An 18,674-nucleotide genomic window follows, 5' to 3' on the forward strand; every position below is an offset into this window, starting at 1 on the left:
AGTTCACATTTTATAAACTGACTACAATTTGCGTCTTTTCAAGATGACGACCAAGACTTGACTCTCTAAAAACCGCTTACGCGCCCAAAGTCAGAGTTACAAGTACGTCAAAGATCATAGTGCCAAAAGAAAGAATTCTCATAAGAATAATGTCATTGCAATATAAACATATCGATGTATCAAAGTACCTCTACATTAATGAAATCAAATCTGAATGTTGTCTCAGAAATATGTTAACTACTTTACAGAAATACAGTAGAGTATTGCTGGTATCGAGAGGTTGAGGTGAGGCGCCGCAATGGTTACGTAATTCAAGTACCATTACAACCTGAGCGCGTGTTACTCGCTTGTGCCTTAAAGCAGTCCTGTTTTCAATGCTTCGAGCGCGCTACAAACACCATGGGACAATCGCAAATTGTGCATCTCGGTGTTAGGGCTCCGCAGAGGTCGTCACGGGATTTAATGCGTCTAAGCCAATCTTTATTTGCAAAGTGGATGTTGTCAGACAAAGGCGCAACGAAAATAAATAAGGCTTACTCCGCGTACTTTCTTTCCATAATGCCATATGGGGTCACATTTATGGTGACACGTCATGCCACCGAGCCCACGCCACATATTTCCACGTATACTTGTAATCGGGACAGTTTTAGACATTAATTGTGATACACACTGTATTCAAATCATGCACTTGTGCGCGTGTCTCTCGCATGTGCCTTAAGACAGTCCTGTTTTAAATCCTTCGAGCGCGCTGTTGGTCGCTTTAATGCTGAATCTTGTGAGATCGACGTGTACAAACTCCATGGGACAATAGCAAATGGTGCATCCCAGTGTTACGTTCCGCAGAGGTCGCCACGGGATTTTATGCGCCTAAGCCAATCTTTATTCGCAAAGTGGATGTTGCCAGACAGAGGCGCTATGAAAATAAATAAGACTTACTCCGCGTACTTTCATTACATAATGCATGGGGTCACATTAATGGTGACGCGTCATGCTAAGCTAAAGTTTTCTAAGTCCAACAGCACGTGATACCAATTATTTTTGGTGACAAATGAAGTACATCCTTCAAACAGAAATTCGTGGGAACAAGGGTGCTAACTATTGCTTCCCATGTTCAAAAATGGTTCAAATGGCTCTAATCACTATGGGACTTAACATCTGAGGTCATCAGTCCCCTAGACTTGGAACTACTTAAACCAAACTAACCTAAGGACATCACATACGTACATGCCCGAGGCAGGATTCGAACCTGCGACCGTAGCAGCAGCGCGGTTGCTGAATGAAGAGCGTAGAACTGCTCGGCCACAGCGGCCGGCTTCCCAAGTTCCTAAACTGTTATTTAAATTAAATTTGTCATAAATACTATGTCTCTTTTGCAAACCAGCAGCTCAATTCATGGAATAAATAGTAGAAATAAGAAGAAGCTTAATCAAGATTTAAAGCCGCCGACAACCATAAAGAGTTTGGCAACTAATAAAGTTTAAGAGGACCCTAACAGATTAATCGGTGTCCAACTTCTACTCCTTTGATATTTTTAGTAGAGGAGACAATGTTTATGTATTACATATAATATAAAATAGCGCGAGAGCGACGTAAAGCTGACTTTGCACATCTTCAGCACAGCAATGTGATCATTATACACTACTGGCCATTAAAATTGCTACACCACGAAGACGACATGCTACAGACGCAAAATTTAATCGACAGGAAGAATATCCTGTGATACGCAAATGATTAGCTTTTCAGAGCATTCACACAAGGTTAGGGCCGGTGGCGACACCTACAACGTGCTGACATGAGGAAAGTTTCCGATCGATTTCTCATACACAAACAGCAGTTAACCGGCTTTGCCTGGTGAAACGTTGTTGTGATGCCTCGTGTAAGGAGGAGAAATGCATACCATCACGTTTCCGACTTTGAGAGAGGTCGGATTGTAGCCTATCGCTATTGAGGTTTATCGTATCGCGACATTGCTGCTCGCGTTGGTGGAGATACAATGACTGTTAGCACAATATGGAATCGGTGGCTTCAGGAGAGTAATACGGAACGCCGTGCTGGATTCCAACGGCCTCGTATCACTAGCAGTCGAGATGACAAGCATCTTATCCGCATAGCTGTAACGGATCGTGCAGTCACGTCTCGATCCCTGAGTCAACAGATGGGGACGTTTGCAAGAGAACAACCATCTGCACGAACAGTTCGACGACGTTTGCAGCAGCATGGACTATCAGCTCGGAGCCTGCGATGGTGTACTCAACGACAAACCTGGGTGCACGAATGGTAAAACGTCATTTTTACGGATGAGTCCAGGTTCTATGTACAGCATCACGATGGTCGCATCCGCGCTTGGCGACATTGCGGTGAACGCACATTGGGAGCGTGTATTCGTCATCGCCATACTGGAGTATCACCCCGCGTGATGGTATGGGGTGCCATTGGTTACACGTCTCGGTCACCTCTTGTTCGCATTGACGGCACTTTGAACAGTGGTCGTTACATTTCAGATGTGTTACGACCCGTAGCTTTACCCTTCATTCGATCCCTGCGAAACGCATGTTGCAGGTCCTGTACGCGCCTTTCTGGATACAGAAAATGTTCGACTGCTGCCCTGGCCAGCAAATTCTCTAGATCTCTCATCAACTGAAAACGTGTTTTCAATTGTGGTCGAGGAACTGGCTCGTCATAATACGCCAGTCACTACTCTTGATGAACTGTGGTATCGTGTTGAAGCTGCAGGGGCAGATGTACCTGTACACGCCATCCAAGCTCTGTTTGACTCAATGCCCAGGCGTATCAATTCCGTTATTACGGCCAGAGGTGGTTGTTCTGGGTACTGATTTCTCAGGATCTGTGCACGGAAATTGCGTGAAATTGTAATCACATGTCAGTTCTAGTATAATATATTTGTCCAATGAATACCCGTTTATCATCTACATTTCTTCTTGGTGCAGCAATTTTAATGGCCAGTAGTGTAAGTAAACGTCGTAAACTGATTACCTCTTTGATGATGCGTGGCTATGAGCGGCGGTCAACAGTAATGCAATACTTTTTTTTCTGAAGCCAGGCTCGTTTTATTCAGGATTCCAATACATCATATTACTCACCACTCTTTTGGCTACTCTTTTCAACATAACCTCCGTTCAGTGCGACGGCCTTACGCCACCTTCCTGTGAATGCGTGGTACCACTCTACAGGTAGACGTCGGAGCCAACCTCTTGCAGCATCAATAACCTCCCCATAACCACGTACAGCTGCCCGCGGTGTGCAACTTTCACTGACAATTCTGCACAGATGATCCTTCACTGCTGGTTATGTTCTTCTGTTAGGCGGCGAGGAACACAGCGGGCGTACCCCTTCGAGTAGCCCAACTTGTGGACCGTTGTGTGAGCACTGCCAACAGAGACGTCCAGTTATGCAGCGCTGATTCGTCGATCCCTAGAGTAACAGTGTGCACAGGTGCCGACATTCCATGAGTCACAGCTGCGTGTGGCCGGCCGGTATGTGGGAGACTCAGAAGGCCATAGACACGGGTTCCCAGGTAGATGCCGTGTTTCTTGACTTCCGCAAGGCGTTCGTTACAGTTCCCCACAGTCGTTTAATGAACAAAGTAAGAGCATATGGACTATCAGACCAATTGTGTGCTTGGATTGAAGAGTTCCTAGATAACAGAACGCAGCATGTCATTCTCAATGGAGAGAAGTCTTCGGAAGTAAAAGTGATTCCAGGTGTACCGCAGGGGATTGTCGAAGGACCGTTTCTATTCACGCCCAACGACTCACCGTGATTTTATTCACTGTCAGGTCCCCGTAGACATTCTGCAAGCGCCTTTGAATATCTTCGATGTTCTGGTTTTCCGCCAAAAGAAAGTCAATGACAGCCCTCTGTTTGGAAGGCACCTTCGTTACGGCCGCCACCTATAGAACCTTCGTGAAATTATGGGGCTGAAGCGGGGATACTGCACCATGTCTCACATCAAATGTGACATCTTTTCAACCGAAACTGGCCGAGAAAAAATGTGTTGCTTTACCTATTGAACGCCCCTCGTGCAACAGAATAGTCGAAGATGCACCCTCCTCTGCCAGCTGTCCGCCACCAGCACTGAAGGTTGAATCTTCGACAATGCTATTACTTTTCGATTGGCTCGGAGCACTATGGGACTCAACTGCTGTGGTCATAAGTCCCCTAGAACTTAGAACTACTTAAACCTAACTAACCTAAGGACATCACACACATCCATGCCCGAGGCAGGAATCGAACCTGCGACCGCAGCGGTCGTGCGGTTCCAGACTGTAGCGCCTTTAACCGCTCGGCCACTCCGGCCGGCCCATTACTTTTCGATTACAAAATTTTCAGTAAACTGCTGACAAGGATAACAATGTAAATACCTATAAGTATGTGTGCAATGGTTTGTCAAGTGTAACGGCCACGTAAAACTAGTTGTAGGAAGAGAAAATGGCATGCTAAAATTATTTAAAAAATCTCCGTGCGAATTGGCCTCAGAAGGCCCATCGACTCCGACCGAACGCCGTGTCATCACCAGTCAACTGGCATCGTTGGATGCTGATGTGGAGGGACGTGTGGTCAGCACGCCTTTCTCCCGGCCTCGTCAGTTTTTGTTACGTGGAGCTACTATTGCTAGGCCAAGTGAAACTCAATTGGCATGACGTGGCTGAGTGCACCCCAATAGGCTAACAGCGCATGGATGGCGGAATGGTCACCTATGTACCAACCTCCCCTGACGGTGCTTCAGTGATGTGATGGGAACCAGAGCATCCACCGCGGCAAGGGCGTTCGCAAGAAGAATCCTAGGAAAATGTAATTCCTCCACAAAAGAACTGGTTTATAAAATACTCGCTCAAACGATTCTTGGGTATTGTTTGTCACACTGAGATCCTTATCCTTCTTTTTCCTCGTCTTATCCCATATCTTCACGTAATCGACATGTTATTCTCCAATTGGCGATGGTAGTGGTAAAGAGTGACCGTATGTGAATGTTTGAGAACTTTTTGAAATTTTTTTCGAGCGTGAAACTGCCGTGGGACGTGTGTACTAGCTTGGTATTAACGTAGTCGTATGTGGCAAAACGTCTAAAGCGTACATCTAAGCGGGACGGCACCTGGGGATCCATACTATTGTGTATTAATAATATGACAGAGAAAATTCAATGAAGGGCAGTGTGTTTCGTCACGTGTTCGTTTAATAAACGGGAGACCGTTACAGAGGTAACAAAGTAGTAAACACTATAAAAGAGGCATTGTGCGCCATGGAGTGATTCCACAGTTCCAATCCCATGAGTATACATTCCGAAAAGAGTCAACACATATCCAGAAGTAATCTTCCACTCTGCAGTGGTGTGCACTATCTTGTAACTTCCTAGCAGATTAAAACTTTGTGATGGACCAGGAGTGGAACCTAGGCTGTGCCTTAGCGATTGAGCTGTCCATGCGCAATTCATGACCTGCCATCATAGCTTTAGTAAGAAAATGGTACGGGTGGATGTAAGGGGATCTCCATTAGTTATATGAGCCCAAAATGGGGGCGGGGGGAGGGGTGCTTCAAGATCTGAACAAACCTCATTTAATAGTAGGGTGAGGAGGGGTGCAATGAAAATCTCGAGTCAACTTTTCTAATTAATTGAATATGATGTTTCATTCGAAGAGCGAGACTCCACAGCGAGGTTGTTACTTCGCAATGCTACCACAAGAAAAGACTGTAACTGCAAGCGGCTTGATCGACACCGGCGTGGCCACTGTCGCTACGCTGCCGCAGCCGCTCCTCTACTTACGGCAGAGCACAGACGTCTTCTAGTAGACCAGATGAGTAATAAATGTATTACGCAGAACTCTACATAAAATCTCTTGTCAGTTATACTTTGAGCGAGAGACTAATATTATGTCTGTATCAAGTGATATGTTAATGTTCAGAGACAGTTGTAAATACTCAATCCTGTGGTAAGGGACTGTATAAAGTTAAGTAATCCCTCTCCTTTAACAAGGGAAACTCCCCATCGCACCCCCCTCAGATTTAGTTATAAGTTGGCACAGTGGATAGGCCTTGATAAACTGAACACAGATCAATTGAGAAAACAGGAAGAAGCTGTGTGGAACTGTGAAAAAATAAGCAAAATATACAAACTGAGTAGTCCATGGGTGACATAAGCAACATCATGGACGAATTGTGCTTAGAAGCGCCGTGGTCCCGCGGTAGCGCGAGCAGCTGCTGAATGAGAGATCCTTGGTTCAAGTCTTCCCTCGATTGAAAATTTTACTTTCTTTATTTTTGCATAGTTATTATCTGTCCGTTCGTTCATTGACATCTCTGTGCACTGTAATAAGTTTAGTGTCAGTGTTTTGCGACCGCACTGCAAAACCGTGCGATTAGTAGACGAAAGGACGTGCCTCTCCAATGGGAACAGAAAACATTTGATCGTAAGGTCATAGGTCAACCGATTCCTCCACAGGAAAACACATCTGACATATTCTATACGACACTGGTGACGGCATGTGCGTCACTTGACAGGAATATGTTGTCGACCCACCTAACTTGTACACTTGGCGAATGGGTAAAAAGATTCTTCTACCTTGGCCGATTTAGGTTTTCTTGTGGATGTGATAATCACTCCCAAAAAAGTGATGAAAACATAAGAGTTTGTCACATAAACTGAAAATAAAAAATTAAAATTTACGCTTGATGGAAGATTTGAACCTAGGACCTTTCAATTCCGCAGCTGCTCACGTTACCACGAGATCACGGCGCTCTAAGTTACTCTTGTCCTTATTGTTGCTTATCTTCCCTTGAACTACTCAGTTTGTATATTTCGCTTATTTTTTCACAGTTGTACACAACTTCTCCCTGTTTTCTCAATTGATCTGTGTTCAAGTTTTTCAAGGCCTATCCACTGTGCCAACTTATAACTAAATCTGAGGGGGGTGCGATGGGGAGGTTCCCTTGTAAGTAAACTAATATTTTATGTGTTATAGCATCCAACACTGTACCGACGAGTGCATTTTTGTCCATACAACAGAAAATACATTATTGTAACGGAAAGACATTTTGTTTTGTATAATCCCGAGCATAGAAGTATGTAAGTGCCCACCTATCTTTATGGCCTCTCTATGCTGAACGGAACACTTTACGTGTGTGTAGGCCCATGATTCCACGAATTGAAACGAATGTCGCAGATGTGTCATATTCTATTCTGGGAGTTCTCTGCCACGCCGGTCTGAATGCCTGTATATCAGGCAATCATTCAGTTGTGGTATTCTGCAATGCATACAGAGCAGATTTATTCTGTTCATCATGAATTCGTTTCAAAACTTTTACAATGCATATGTTAAGCGGCATGCCGACAAATTGAAACACGCGAGCGAGTGAAAAGTTAATCGCTTGTGGGAGCAAGCTAAGCTGCAGTTCAGGGACAAGCTTTCTCTTAGTGATCATATGTATCAAGAGACTGAAAAGCTACGTAATCATACATTTGAGAGTAAGGTACAAATAATGGGTCTTTAATCTGTAAAGTAAGTGAAGGTTCAATGACGTTTAATGTATATAATGTACCACTAAAAGGTGAATCATTTAGGGACCCGCCAAATCTGTTACTACTATATTCGTGGAGCTTTTTGTCCGTCTGTCCCTGTCCGTCAGAATACTACTCAGGGCTGACACGTTTAAGATAATGTGCTTTATAATCACGTGTTAGAAACACTGTTGAATACAGTTTATAAATAAAACATGACTGTATTAATGTGTGTTACTAATGTTTGAAATAAATTTTAAAAAACCATGAATTTTATGAATGAAACGTAACTTTACTAACGGATTTTTAACCAATGTTTGAAACAAATTTTAAAAAATCATTTTTACGTATTTTTACCTGACTATGGGGTAATCCTCACGTGAGAGCGAGGAGATGAGGGTCACCATATTTCATGAAAGCTCACAAAGGGGGCAGAGGAGTTCCAAATTAAAAGGAAAACCACTCACGTAGTTAATCGACGTGCCCTAAACCTCTGAGCACACGTCGTGAGTCGAACCTGGATATCTCAGTCATTATGGCACTGCCCGCCAAAGGTACGGTTCCAGTTTCCACTCCCGGTTTTAATCTACCAGGAAGTTCCAGATAAAATATTACTTTCTCCCACATACACCTTCAGAAATGAGCACGATGGAAAGTCTCAGAACATCGAGCTCATTCACTATCTGATCAAAAGTATCTGGACATCTGTTATTCGCCGGCCGCAGTGGCAAAGCGGTTGTAGGCGCTTCAGTCTGGAACCGCGCGACCGCTACGGTCGCAGGTTCGAATCCTGCCTTGGGCATGGATGTGTGTGATGTCCTTAGGTTAGTTAGGTTTAAGTAGTTCTAAGTTCTAGGGGACTGATGACCTCTGATGTTAAGTCCCATAATGCTCAGAGCCATCTGAACCATCTGTTATTCGACATTAACATGGAGCATGTTTACCCTTCTCCTTTATGACTTCTTGTAATAAGGACACTTTCTGCGAGGCGTCTGAATGTCTGCGGAGGGATGGTAGGCCATTCTTTCTCAAGAGACGAAACCAGAATAGATAGCGAAGATGGACGCTGGAGTGTGCTGCGAAATCGACATTTAAGGTGTTCCTTTGGATTCACTGAGTTCATTCCAATATTCTAGGGAGGCTAGTTCACCTTAAACAATGTTATTGTCCACAAACCATTGCCTAACTGATGCTACTTCACGACAGAGTGCATTGTCATGGTGAATTAGTTATGGTGTAGACCAAATCATTATAGCACTCCGTCCTCAGGCCACAAGTGGCCCATCGGGAGAATCCAACCGTCGTGTCATCCTCAGCTTAGGATGCGGATAGGAGGGGCGTGGGGTCAGCACACCGCTCTCCTGGTCGTGAAGATGGTTTTCTTTGACCTGAGCCGCTACTGTTCGATCAAGTAGCTCCTCAGTTAGCGTCACGAGGCTGAGTACACCCGGAAAAATGGCAACAGCGCATGACGGCCCGGATGGTCACCCATCCAAGTGCCGGCCACGTCCGACTGCGCTTAACTTCGGTGATCTGACGGGAACCAGTGTATTCAGTGCAGTAAGGCAAGCCATTATACGCACATAAAAAGGAGTTTTGCTTCACCGCTGTCCCGAGAGTTCCGGAACCTGTTCAGAAAATTGGAATAGAAATCAACATAAACATCAATTCTGCCCTTTTTATTGCACATGAAAACTACAAATTGCATGTGTACCACCAAACAGTGACACCTTCAGAGATGGTGGTACAGATTTCTGTACCCACCGGTACCTCTAATACCCAGTAAAACGTCCTACTGCATTGATGCATGCCTGTATTTGTCGTGGCATAATATCCACAAGTTTATCAAGCCACTCTTGGTCCAGATTGTGCCACTCCTCAACGACGATTCGGCGTAGGTCCCTCAGAGTGGCTGGTGGGTCATGTCGTCCATAAGAAGCACTTTTTAATCTATACCAGGCATGTTCGAAAGGGTTCATGTCTGGAGAACATGCTGGCCACTCTAGTCGAGCGGTGTCGATACCCTGAAGGAAGTCATTCACAAGACGTGCACGATTGGGGTGCGAATTGTCGTCCATGAAGACGAATGTCTCATCAATATGCTGCCGATATGTTTGCACTATCGGTCGGAGGATGGCAATCACATATCGTACAGCCGTCCGGCGCCTTCCATGACCACCAGCAGCGTACGTCGGCCTCACATAATGCCACACCAAAACAGCAGGGAACCTCCACCTTGCTGCATTCGCTGGACAGTATGTCTAAGACGTTCAGCCTGACCAGACTGCCTCCAAACACGACTCCGACGATTGTCTGGTTGAAGGCATATGCGACACTCATCGTTGAAGAGAACGTGATGCCAATCCTGGGCGGTCCATTTGGCATGTTGGTGGGCCCATCTGTACCGCGCTGCATAGTGTCGTGGTTGCAAAAATGGACCTCGCCATGGACGTCGGGAGTGAAGTTGCGCATCATGCAGCCTATTGCGCACACGACGTCCTGGGGCTGCACGAAAAGCATTAGTCAACATGGTGGCGTTGCTGTCATGGTTCCTCCGAGCCATAATCCGTAGGTAGCGGTCAAACACTGCATTGGTAGCCCTTCGGCGGCTTGAGCGAGGCATGTAATCGACAGTTCATGTCTCTCAGTACCCCGTCCATGACCGAACAACTTCGCTTTGGTGCACTCCGAGACACCTGGACGCTTCCCTTGTTGAGGGCACTTCCTGGCACAATAACAATGCGGACGTGACCGAACCGCGGTATTGACCGTCTAGGCATCGTTAAACTACAGACAATACGAGCCGTGTTCCTCCTTCCTGGTGGAATGTCTGGAACTGATCGGCTGTCGGACCCCTCCGTCTCATAGGCGCTGCTCATGCATGGTTGTTTACATCTTTGGGCGGGTTTAGTGACATCTCTGAACAGTCAAAGTGACTGTGTTTGTGATACAATATCCACAGTCAACGTTTATCTTCAGGAGTTCTGGGAACTGGGGTGATGCAAAACTTTCTTTGATATATGTACATTCACGTCGCAAATTTATTCGTACATTTGTACATTCTGAAAACTTGTAAAGCTTTCTTTCCTTTTTCTTATACAAAAAGAACTATATATACATATATGGGTGTCCCATTTATCTTGACCACCCTAAATAATTGTCTGTCCAGGTGCAAATTACAAAATGTTTCAAGCAAATGTTCTTTAGCCGTCAGGGGGACATCAATCAGCATGATTGCTTTCGTTGTAGCTTTGTTTTTTACAAAGATACGAACAGCGGTAAGACCTTTTTAAATGGTACTCTGTATTTTTTATTCGGTAATTCGTTTCTTCTCCTAAAGACCTATTCAGAAATGTATCATAGTGTACCATTCACTGAAACACATCGTTATTAATTACATAACCCAACTTTGACATTGAGCCCGGGATACACTGAAGCACGCATTGAATGAAAGAATTAATTACTACTTCCAGTGTTGCCTGCTGAAGAGAATTACAAGCAAGCACGATACGTTCCAACGTCTTTAATGCACCCCCCCCCCCCCAAAAAGTCCAGAGGACTTAAATCAGGAAACGTAGCAGGCCAAGTAACTGTTCCTCCTCGACCAGTCCACCTAGAAGGGTACTTCCGGTTCAGAAAACGCCGTGCAGGCAAGGTATTATGTGCTGGACATCCATCGTGTTGATAGCACATAAACATTCTGGTTCTTAGCGGCACTTCATCGAGAAGAGGAGGAAGAATTCGTCTGAGGAAGTCGGCATTCGCTGTGCCGTTTAGACCACCATTGAAATAAGGGCCAATAATTGTAGTACCGAGCGGCCCACACTAGACGTTAACTCCCCATTGACGCTGATATTACACCTGTCTAAGCTATCGTGGGTTGTCGCTGGACCAATAACGAATGTTCCTTGCATTTACTTGTCCTTTGTTTAAGAAGGAACGTTTATCGATAAATAGAACATTTGAGAAGAAGTTCGGGTTGGCCAGGATTTGCTGCTGTGCCCATTGACAGAACTGTACACCATTCTGGAAATCATTCCCATGCAATTCTTGATGTAGGTGTACATGGGAAGGATGGAACCGGTGACGTGTAGGAATACGATGTACACTGGTTTTAGGAATGCCAATCTAGTTTCAAGCTGTCGTATGCTCACATGTGGATTCATAGCAACGGAAGCGAGATCAGTAACTTCGGCAGCCTCGTCTGTGCGAGTGCCACGACGACTGCGTTGTCGTGGGTTGAAACTTCCAGTTTCCTGAAGCGTCGCAACAAGATGAGAAAACATCCTTCGGGAAGTTGGGTTTTTGTCAGGATATCGCTCTTTGTACAGTTCCGCTGCCTGCGTATCGTTTCTCCTACCTTCAACAATAACAACAACAACAACAATAATAAAAGGAACGTTATGTCGATGCAGTTTGTAGGAAGGACAGCCTCTACTGTATGTCTACTCTACACAACAATATTTAAAAGGACGAAACTACTGTACGAAACTTACCCGTACATAAGAAAACGGTATTGCAATTACTATTCTGCTAACTTACATTCCCCATAGTAGCATTTCTATCTTCTCTTCGTTGGTGTGCATTCTACTCACACAACTCAACTGACGATGGTTGACGGAGTGACGGGTGTGCATTCTACTTATGTTTACATTTGTCCTCTGTCGACGTCGGCACGTGGATGTGTTCCATTATCCCGAGTACCTCCACTAAGCGCTGGGAGCGTCAAAGTCAATGTAGTGTTATGTAATTAATAACGTTGTGTTTCAGTGAATTGTTCATTGTGATACATTTTTGAATAGGTCTTTAGGAGAGGAAATGAATTACCGAATAAAAAATGCAGGGTGCCATTTAAAAAAGTCATACCTCTGTTCACATCTAAAAAAAAGCTACAACGAAGCCAATCATGCTGATTGATGTCCCAATTACGGCTGAAGAACATTTGCCTGAAACATTTTGAAGTTTTCATCTGGACAGACAGTTATTTAGTGTGCTCAAGGCAAATGGGACACCCTATGCTGCTGCTGAGTCCCGCTGAGAATTGATGCCAAGGCTGCAAATCCATAGGCCTCCATACCGTACACGGAGCATGCTCCGCCCACCACCTTCCAATATTAGGGCACTGCTCGGACCTGTGAAGGATGATTTGGGCTTTACGAAGGCTGGCATGTATAGAATTCCTGTCAATGTGGGAAGGTTTGCATCGGCCGTTCGATTCGCACAGTTCAGGAGAGCTGCGTGGAACATCGCGGTCTTAAGAGGCTACAACAGCTGGAAAAATCGGCTGCAGCAGAATATCGCTTAAACGAGGGACGCGGGATGAAATTTGACGAAACTGTGATAGTTGTCAACACTTCCAGTTTTCGGTTTTTGGGACAGTGTTTATAAAGAGACAACCGAAATTAGGTTGGCAGATAATTTGATTAATAGAGGCAATGGGTTTCCTCTTAGCAGGGCGTGGAACCGTGTACTGTCCCGCATCAAAAAAGAACGTTCTTCAATGCGTTCAGTCCGAGTGTTCGAAAGTAGTCTCTGAGTACGATATATCATCCCCGAGCGGGTAGGCGTGCCGATCCTCGGCACAAATGCGCCCAGTGGATTAGAGTCGAGGTCCGGTGTGCCGGCCAGTCTGTGGATGGTTTTTAAGGCGGTTTTCCATCTGCCTAGGCGAATACGGCCTGATACCCCTTATTCTGTCTCATTTACACTATGTTGGCGATTGCTGCGCAGATACTGTCTCCACGTACGCATTCACCAGCATTACTCTACCATGCAAACATTTGGGGCTACATTTGTCTGGTATGAGACATTCCAAGGGGTGGGAGGTGGGGGACTCCACTGGGGCCGAACCACACAATAACCCTGGGTTCGGTGCGGGGCAGCGGTGGGGTAGGTGGACTGTTGTGGCCTGTTGTGGGGTTCTGAACCACTGAGGGCTACGGGGGGACGAAGCCTGCCCATCGTTTCTATACACAGTACACAATATATCATTGCCGCAGGTGTTCTATTAAGGGTGGTGCCATCTGCCCAGTCTTCGAGGGCAGTAACTATAGTCGTCGGCGCATACGCACTGTATGGTACGGAGGCCTTTATACACTACTGGCTATTAAAACTGCTACACCAAGAAGAAATGCAGATGATAAACGGGTATATATTATACTAGAACTGACATGTGATTATATTTTTACGCAATTTGGGTGCATAGATCCTGAGAAATCAGTACCCAGAACAACCACCTCTGGCCGTAATAACGGCCTTGATACGCCTGAGTCAAACAGAGCTTGGATGGCGTGTACAGGTACAGCTGCCCCTGCAGCTTCAACACGATACCACAGACAGTTCATCAAGAGTAGTGACTGGCGTATTATGACGAGCCAGTTGCTCGGCCACCATTGACCAGACGTTTTCATTTGGCGAGAATTCTGGAGAATGTGCTGGGCGGGGCAGCAGTCGAACATTTTCTGTATCCAGAAAAGCCCGTACGGGACCTGCAACATGCGGTCGTGCAGTATCCTGCTGAAATGTAGGGTTTCGCAGGGATCGAATGAAGGATAGAGCCACGGGTCGTAACACATCTGAAATGTAACGTCCACTGTTCAAAGTGCCGTCAATGCGAACAAGATGTGACCGGGACGTGTAACCAATGACACCCCATACCATCACACCGGGTGATACGCCAGTATGGCGATGACGAATACACGCTTCCAAGTGCGTTCACCGCGATGTCGCCAAACACGAATGCGACCATCATGATGCTTTAAACAGAACCTGGATTCATCCGAAAAAATGACGTTTTGCCATTCGTGCAGCCAGGTTCGTCGTTGGGTACACCATCGCCGGCGCTCCTGTCTGTGATGCAGCGTCAAGGGTTACCGCAGCCATGGTCTCCGAGGTGACAGTCCCTGCTGCTGCAAACGTCGTCGAACTGTTCGTGCAGATGGTTGTTATCTTGCAAACGTCCCCATCTGTTGACTCAGGGATTGAGACGTGGCTGCACGATCCGTTACAGCCATGCGGATAAGATGCCTGTCATCCCGACTGCTAGTGATACGAGGCCGTTGGGATCTAGCACATCGTTCCGTATTACCCTCCTGAACCCACCGATTCCAAACTTGTGTGAATGCTCTGAAAAGCTAATCGTTTGCATATCACAGCATCTTCTTCCTGTCGGTTAAGTTTCGCGTCTATGGCACGTCCTCTTCGTAGTGTAGCATTTTTAATGGCGAGTAGTGTAGGATGCCGATCTGCAGCCTTTGCATGAGTTCTCAGCGGGACTCAGCAGTAGCAGCGGCAGTGTTCTCCTGAAGATGGCGAACAGATGGATCGCCGAAATATTGAATAAAGTTGATCTTAGGATCCGGCAGCAAACCCGAATAGACTTTCAAGACCGTGTCCTCCTGTTTGGCACTAGTGATGATGACGTCCGATATTGACATCAATAGGGGCATTCGCTAAACCCAAACGCTTCCATCGGATTACCACAGGGTACAGAGTGATTCATCAGTCCAAATCACTCGTTTCCTTTCATCAAATGTCTAGTGGCATCGCCCTTTTCACAACCTCGAGCGTCGCTTGCCATTGATTACAGAAATGTGTAGCTTATTAGGAGTTACTCGACCACTGTACAGCACTCTTTTGAACTCCATACATAAATTAATTGTGCTAGGTGGACAGATGGTGGCACTTTGGAACTCACAAGCGACTCCTTCCGCTGATTCCATACTATTTTTACAGTCACCCTTGACAGTACTCAGCGATCCCTGCCCGCCAGTACACGAGGCCTGCCTGGTATTAGCTTAGAAGTGGTTGTTCGCATTTCAACTTAAGAACCCCATCACCACCAGTTGACTTAGATGGGATGAAACGTCCCTGATAGAGCAGTCAGCAGGTGGCCTCCAATATGGAAATGGAAATGTCGTGTGGCTAGGGCCTCCCGTCGGGTAGACCGTTCGCCTGGTGCAGGTCTTTCGATTTGACGCCACTTCGGCGACCTGCGTGTCGATGGGGATGAAATGATGATGATTAGGACAACACAACGATAACCTAACCTAACGTAGTCCCGGTCCAAGTCACTGATTTCTGCTGACCAAGCCATTTTGGAACTACTGCTTCTCTAGATAATATTCCTCGACTCCTTTTATACTGGCGGTAATGCCCCTCGTATATCTAATGGTCAATTCTGTATTACACAGGTGCCTCCGGTTACTTTTGCTCAGTGTATAGATGCTTAACTGGAATTCTTTTCAAAAATTGATACTAGTCTTTAACATTGTATTTTTTAATTTTATACTGCCTTATCTCAATCTCTGAGGCTCTACAACAGAAATACATGAAAGAGTGCCACTTTCCAGATTTGCATGTCACAGCACACTGTCACTACGCTTTTTCTATAATATCTTGCTTTTACACACTGTTGCCTCAGTTCTTGTGTATTGTTGGTTCGATCGTAAGTTGCTGCACAATACTACTAGGTTTTTAATGGTACGCTCACAGTGCTCTATATCTAACAACCTTTGGATAGTAGGTTGCACATTATGCCTGATAACAAGATTTGACAGACGATAATTTTTGCCATTTATCTCGAGCTGTATATTAAATATTCACTCATCTGGTTGTAAGTGGGCTGTTTAGGTTTTTATGTTGGTAACGCCACGTAGTGATGTTTATGGAAATTACTGACTGCGCTGTGTGCAGTCTGTGGCCGGTTCCATTGATTGTTGGAATATTCGTTTGTATAGTGTTGGGCAGTTGGATGTGAACAGCGCGTAGCGTTGGGCAGTTGGAGGTGAGCCGCCAGCAGTGGTGGATGTGGAGAGAGAGATGCCAGAGTTTTGAGAGGTTACTATAAGCGGACGATCTGGACGTGTGTCCGCCGGAAAAAGGGAATTTGTAAAGATGGATGTCATGAATTGATATATATATATATATATATATATATATATATATATATATATATATATATATATATATATATATATATAGGGTGAGTCACTGATTACGTATTTGTTTATATGTTCAGATGTGCTAACAAAACTAACGTGGTTCCATTTTAAAAAAACACGTATGTTTGTGTTAAAAAACATACTTCCGTGCATTTTTGTATGGTTTCTATTAAATAATTACACTAGCCCCTCTCCTCACGTTCGGTCTGTGGAATCGGTTCGTCAGTATTTGATGTGGTTGACGAAATATATCCAGCGGTAATGTTAGGTGACTCACCCTGTATATATATTATGATGATTTTTGAACACTATTAAAGTAAATACATTGTTTGTTCTCTATCAAAATCTTTCATTTGCTAACTATGCCTATCAGTAGTTAGTGGCTTCAATAGTTAGAATCTTTTAGTTAGCTGGCAGTATTGGCGCTCACTGTACTGCAGTAGTTCGAGAAACAAAGATTTTTGTGAGGTAAGTGATTTATGAAAGGTATAGGTTATTGTTAGTCAGGGCCATTCTTTTGTAGGGATTTTTGAAAGTCAGATTGCGTTGCGCTAAAAATATTGTGTCAGTTTATTGATCATCAGAATAAGTAAAGAGAAAACTGTTTGAGTACGTTGAGTTTTGCTCAGCTGTTTGAAAATCAAATAACGTAGAAGTTCACCAGCACAGTCATTCATAAGGGGACGTTACATGGCATATTCCTATCCACACATATACTACATTTTCTACTTCGTTACATACGCTAATTTTATCAATGTTTTCCAGTAAGTGCTTGCTTCTTCTGTTTGTACGAAGTACGTTTTATGTCAATAGTACCAATATACTTTTATTGATACCCTTTCATATATTTCTCTTGTAGAGCCTTTGAGAATGGCGTTAGGCCGAAACGCATAGGACAGTATAAAATTAATAAACACAATGATCAAGACTAATATCAGTTATTGAGTACATAAAAAATGGCCACAGCGTCTTGCAGCGCAATTACGCATTTAGCTACATTGCTTTTCTCAGCCGCAGTACGCGAATCCAACAGGAAAGGAGGACAGCATAGTGGTATCAAAAGCACCTTCCGCCGCACGTAACAACGTGGCTTCTGGAGTATTGATGTAGAGTTGGGTACAGCTGTGTTGGGCGTGCTGCTGTTTGTCGTCTCCACTGCGGGAGTTCGCACTGTGTTCGAGGCGCCGTGACCCCGCTGCCAACTCCAATTGACGGGAATTATTGCGCAGCTGGCGCCAAGGGCGGCGTTTGTTTACTTCTTGTTCCTCAAGCATTCCCCTCCTTCTTAATTGCCTTTGTTTTCGAATCTCTCACACATGTATGGCGTCCTACTCGGCGGGTCTAGCGCACGAAGTTCTTCACGCGAGCGCCCAACAAATTTTTCATTACTGCCGCCTCCTGGTGAAAAGGTACGTTCAGGCGGGCCACAGAAATTCCACATTGCCGGCAGTGTAGCCCGGCTGGCCAGTAGCGTTCACACGAGCGTTATTATCGCTGCGAAACGAAAGCGAGCTAATGAAAATGAGTGCGGCTTTCCTGCATTTGCGTTCCACAAGAGAAAAAGTGAACAATGAAAAGAGAAATCGGGTTTTGTGGATGTTTTTTTTTTTTTTTTTTAAGTAATCAAACGCCTTCCGAAATTTGTAACCAGTCAACTGATGCTGGATACTTACCAGTTCCAGAATATTAAACACGGTTTTGAATCTATACTAAAAGCAATTCGTCCGAGAATTATTAATACCAGTACCAATATCAGACACTGTATTCCAGTTACAAACCAACCAATCTGATAACCCTTCAGCTTTTGGCTACTGGTGATTATTACAGCAGTTTTATGTGCCTCTTTAGAGTGTAAAACTCGTCGATGTGCCTAAAGGCACCAGATTTCGCGACATTTTGGCAAATAACTCAGTGCCTTCATTAAGATAGTGTCGTTATTTTATTAAGGTTCAACAGCACTGCACTATACCCAGGACACCACTCTGCGACACAGTCACTCCTGTGCTGTGTGGGTGACAGCAACTCCTTCCCACTAAATGACACTTCCTCTGGAGATCACACGAAAATAATCGACACACAGCAGATTGTGTAGAACTGAACCTCCAGTAGCCATCATAATACGCCGTGGCGTAAGCCACCAGAGATGTAGGCATAGTCGCAAAAAAGTGGAAATGGGCGTAAGGCATCGTTGGCCGGGAGGCCCCTATTCGGGGAAGTTC

The sequence above is a fragment of the Schistocerca americana genome, chromosome 5, assembly GCF_021461395.2.
Source record: "Schistocerca americana isolate TAMUIC-IGC-003095 chromosome 5, iqSchAmer2.1, whole genome shotgun sequence".
In the NCBI taxonomy this organism is placed as follows: domain Eukaryota; kingdom Metazoa; phylum Arthropoda; class Insecta; order Orthoptera; family Acrididae; genus Schistocerca; species Schistocerca americana.